Source organism: Pongo abelii, chromosome 18 (genome assembly GCF_028885655.2).
Source record: "Pongo abelii isolate AG06213 chromosome 18, NHGRI_mPonAbe1-v2.0_pri, whole genome shotgun sequence".
NCBI classification, from domain to species: Eukaryota; Metazoa; Chordata; class Mammalia; order Primates; family Hominidae; genus Pongo; species Pongo abelii.
This window is the reverse complement of record NC_072003.2, coordinates 32,299,751-32,305,144: the sequence shown is the minus strand read 5'-3', so window position 1 is coordinate 32,305,144 and position 5,394 is coordinate 32,299,751.

Sequence of the window (5,394 nt, the reverse complement as noted above, 5' to 3'; positions counted from 1 at the left end):
TTTCAACGCTTCTCTCTTGTCTGACATTGGTTGGGGTTACCAGGGAGCTTAGTGGTGGGGAGAGGAGGTGCCCCTGACATCTTTTTTTTTTTTTTTTTCGAGCTGGAGTCTTGCTCTGTCACCCAGGCTGGAGTGCAATGGTGCGATCTCTGCTCACTGCAACCTCCACCTTCCAGGTTCAAGTGATTCTCCTGCCTCAGCCTCCTGAGTAGCTGGGATTACAGGCACGTGCCACCACGCCCAGCTAATTTTTGTATTTCTTAGTAGAGATGGGGTTTCACCATGTTGGCCAGGCTGGTCTTGAACTCCCAACCTCAGGTGATCTACCTGCCTCGGCCTCCCAAAGTGCTGGGATTACAGGTGTGAGCCACCGTGCCCGGTCAACATCTTTAGATAGTTACAGGGGACTATTCTCCTCCATAAAGGGGAGAGGACCCCGAGGCAGGGGAAGGATGAGCTGGAAGTCACCCAGTAGGAATGTGGCCCCAAAGCCTTGTGCACTGGGCTTCCTAGAGCCCAGATAGGGGTGATGATGCCACGGGTGGGGGCATGGGGTCCACACTGGCAACATCTCACCACCGGTTCTCCAGGAGCCCAGCTGCCCGGTAGCTCTCAGCTGTTGCAGATGCAGCCCAGCTTCCCATCAGGGAGGCGCCCTCTGGCGCCACCTGCTGGTAGCGCCCACAGCGCCAGCAGATGTGCCAGGCTTGCACCCCGTGCTGTGCACTTGTCCCTTCCCAGGTGGGGGTGTCAGGTTGGGGAGGAGGACCCTGCCTAGGGCAGTAGGAATTGGGCATCTCCTTGAGCTTCCGGTCTCGGCTGTTTGGGAGCACTGAAGGAGGAGTGCCCTTATCCCACCTTCTCCCCCACAACCAGTAAGGGGTCCTCATCTGAGAGAAGGATCCAGGTGCAGTCAGCCTGGGTGCACCAGCCCTTTGGGGCCAGGTAGAGTTGTAGGTGCCAGGCCTGCCCCGTCTCTGCCAAGGAAGTAAAAAGATCCTAGGGGCCGAGTGCAGGAGCTTAGGCCTGCAACCCCAGCACCTTGGGAGGCCAAGGCACAAGGATCACTTGAGACTAGGAGTTCGAGACCAGCCTGGGCAACATAACAAGACCCCCATCTCTACCAAAAAAAAAAAAAGCAAAAGCCAGATGTTATGGCATGTATCCATGTTCCCAGCTACTCGGGAGGCTAAGGTGAGAGGATTGCCTGAGCCCAGAAGTTGAAGGCAGCAGTGAGCTATGATCATACCACTGCAGTCCAGCCTGGGTGACAAGAGGGAGACCCTGTCTCTATTAAAAACAAACAAAACCCTTAAAGCCTCCCTAACTCCCTCATCTTCACCTTCCTGTAATATTTAGTGGAAAAAGCCTGATCCCCCCTTAAACCACCTCCCTCCCTCTCTGCCCTGCCCCTGACCAGCTGAACGTTGCTGGAGGAGGAACACCCCACAGAGCTGACTGATCTTATTTTAAACTCGTGGGAACAAATTTTGAGGGAGGTACAGCTTCTCTGACTGTGCTGCTCTATCTTGTGTGCGATCCGCTTCGAGACAACCATTCACACCACCTCTCCTCTCAGCCTCCTACACCCCTGCCCACTTTCTCTCACCTCTTTGAGAAAATAGAAGCAAATTGGGTAGGAAGGCCCTTCCCAGCAACAAACCTAACAAACTGCTGGCATCTAGACTCTGTCCTCCCTCCTCTTCCCACCCTGGGCTCCTCCCCTTGGGCTCTAGGAGAGAGGGCTGCATTCCTTCACTGATTGCCGTCCTCTCCTGTGCTGTCAATTTCTTTTTTTCTTTTTTTATCTTGAGACTGAGTCTCACTCTGTCACCTAGGTTGGAGTGCAGTGGTGTGATCTCAGCTCACTGCAACCTCTGCCTCCTGGATTCAAGTGATTCTCCGGCTTCAGCTTCCCGAGTTGCTGGGACTACAGTCATGCACCACCATGCCCTGCTAATTTTTGTATTTTTAGTAGACATGGGGTTCTGCCATCTTGTCCAGACTGATCATGAACTCCTGACCTCATGATCTGCCTGCCTTGGCCTCCCAAAGGGCTGGGATAACAGGTGTGAGCCACTGTACCCAGCCGATATGCCATCAATTTCTTCTGTCCTGCATCATCATCAGGATATAGACATGTCTAGTCTGTCCATATAAACCAACTCCCTTAACCCTATGAGCCCCTCTAACTTCCACCTCTCCTTTTTTCATCACAGCCAAATTTTTCCAGAGTTCTCTGTGGTCTCACTTTCCATTCCTCATCTCTCATTATCTCTTCAAATCACTCCAGATAGGGCCAGGCGTGGTGACTCACGCCTGTAATCCCAGCACTTTGGGAGGCCGAGGCGGGTAGATCACCTGAAGTCGGGAGTTCAAGACCAGCCTGGCCAACATGGTGAAACCCTGTCTCTACTAAAAATACAAAAGTGAGCCAGGTGTGGTGGTGGGTGCCTGTAATCCCAGCTACTCGGCAGGCTGACGGAGGAGAATCGCTTGAACCTGGGAGGCGGAGGTTGTAGTGAGCAAGATTGCACCATTGTACTCCAGCCTGGGCAACAAAAGCAAAACTCCGACTCAAAACAAACAAAAAAACCACCCCAGTTTTCTTCTGTCTCTGCCCCTTACTTTATGGAAACTGCTCTATTCAGCGTCACCAGTAATGGCCCGTTGCTAAATCCAGTAGTTGATTGGTCACTTGGCACAGTTGGCCATTCCTCCCATGCTGGGCTTTCCTGAAAAAAAAAAAACCTGAAAACCTGTTCTAGTTTTCTTTCTCGCTTCTCTCAGTAGGTTCCCTAAGGCCCGCTTCTCATGCCGACATTCTTGTCCAATAGCATGACCTCAGATGGTCTCTGTACTACTGATCTCAGAATCCATTACTCCAGCTCTGACCTCACCCAAGAGCTCTGGACTCATTTCCAATCCATGCCTTGATGTCTCCACATGGACCTCAGTTGGTGATCAGGCTTTGGCTCTTGCTAATAAAATGCAAGGGGAAATGACATCACATGCCCGCTTTTCCCTTTTCCATATAAATGGGTGACCAGCAATGTTCCAAGTGGAGGCTGCTCCAACCACCTGGGTTCCAGGGAGAAAATGGCATGAGGTGCAGCCACAGCTGACCTGCAACAGACATGTGGCAGGAGTGAGAAATGTTTGCTGTATTAAGCAACTGAGATTTGGGGGATTTTGTTACCACAGCATAACCTAGCCTATCCTGACTACTTTGTGTGCCTCACAGGATTGTAAGATCCCACAGGTCATAGGGGAAACTGCTCTAAATTGTATGCATGGGTCCAGGTGCAGTGGCTCACGCCTGTTATCCAGCACTTTGGGAGGCCAAGGCGGGTGGATCACCTGAGGTTGGGAGTTCAAGACCAGCCTGGCCAACGTGGTGAAACCCCATCTCTACTAAAAATACAAAAAAAAAAAAAAAAAAAAAAAGGCTAGGCGTGGTGGCACACGTCTGTAATTCCAGCTACTCAGGAGGCTGAGGCAGGAGAATCGTTTGAACCCCAGAGGTGGAGGCTGCAGTCTGCCGAGATCGTGCCACTGCACTCCAGCCTGGGAGAGGGCAAAACTCCGTCTCAAAAAAAAAAAAAAAATTATATGCACGAAGAGGGGCCCAGCACAGGCCATAGAGTGGGGAAGACAGAACTTGCTGGAAATACAGTGAGCTTCTGTCTCAAAAAAAAAAAAAAAAAAAAGAAAATTTAGATTAATTTAACTTTAAATTTTTAAAATTTAAATTATTAGGTTTAACCTCAATTTTTTTTTTTTTTTTTTTTTTTTTTTTTGAGACAGGGTCTTGCTCTGGCTTGGTGGTTAAATATTTTGAATTTCATCCCAGGGGCTTAGGGTTGCCCCAAGCAACCTGTTTTCTGAAAGAAGCCTGAAATATACATTGAATTTTTTTTTCTTTTTAGACAGAGTCTCGCTTTGTTGCCCAGGCTGGAGTGCAGTGGCATGATCTCGGCTCACTGCACCCTCTGCTTCCCAGGTTCGAGCAATTCTCCTACCTCAGCCTCCTGAGTAGCGGGAATTACAGGCGTGTGCCACCACGCCTGGCTAATTTTTGTATTTTTTGGTTTTTTTGAGACAGTTTTGCTACTGTTGCCCAGGCTGGAGTGCAATGGCATGATCTCAGCTCACTGCAACCTCTGCCTCCTGGGTTCAAGCGATTCTCCTGCCTCGGCCTCCCAGGTAGCTGGGATTACAGGTGCCTGCCACCACACCCAGCTAATTTTTGTATTTTTAGTAGAGATGAGGTTTCACCATGTTGGCCAGGCTGTTCTTGAACTCCTGACCTCAGGTGATCTGCCCGCCTCGGCCTCCCAAAGTGCTGGGGTTACAGGCATGAGCCACAGTGCCTGGCCCTAGTTTTTTATATCTTAAAAATTGGGCCTATGTCTAATCCAAAAAAAGTGTTTTTAGATTAAATTAGCCAGGCGTGGTGGCATGTGCCTGTAGTCCCAGCTACTCAGGAGGCTGAAGTAGGAGGATCACTTGAGCTCAGGAATTTGAGGCTGCAGTGAGCTATGACGGCACCACTGTACTCCAGCCTGGGCAACAGAGTGAGACGCTGTCTCAAAAAACATACATACATAGAGAACAGTGTGATCTCTGAAGAAGTTCAACACAGCCTGTTTTTCTCTAGCACTAGAACAAATGGCTTTTCTTTGGTTGAATACCAAAGTAATTGATGTGTTGAAGGACCCCTTTTGTAAGAAAAATCTGTGTCTTTCAACAGCAAACACATTCAGCATGGTAAGATGCTGTTTACCGAATCAGTTTCCTCTTCCACTTAGGCCCACAACTAATCTGTGTCCCAGCTTCCCTTGTCCTTAGACACTGCCGTGTGACCGAGTTGTAGCCAATGGAATGGAAGTGGAAGTAATAAGTGCTAATTTCCTGTCTTTCCATAAAAACTTGGCTCCTGCAACCTCCATACACATCATCTGCCTACATGATGCAAACAAGCCGGGCAGTCCCAGGAGCCACGTGTTGAAAATGGCAGAACCACAGAACAGGAGATGCTCAAATCCCTGAATCACCACTTGCAGGAGAGCTGTCTCCCAGTCGGCAGCATCTGATTAAGATTTAATATGAGTTAGAAATAATGTTCTTTTTTTTTTTTTTTTGAGACGGAGTCTTGCTCTGCCGCCAGGCTGGAGTGCAGTGGCACGATCTCGGCTCACTGCAACTTCCGCCTCCTGGTTCAAGTGATTCTCCTGCCTCAGCCTCCCGAGTAGCTGGGACTACAGGCATGCGCCACCACACCCAGCTAATTTTTGTATTTTTTGTAGAGATGAGGTTTCACCATGTTGGCCAGGCTGGTCTCGAACTCCTGACCTCAGGTGATCCCCCACCTCGGCCTCCCAAAATGCTGGG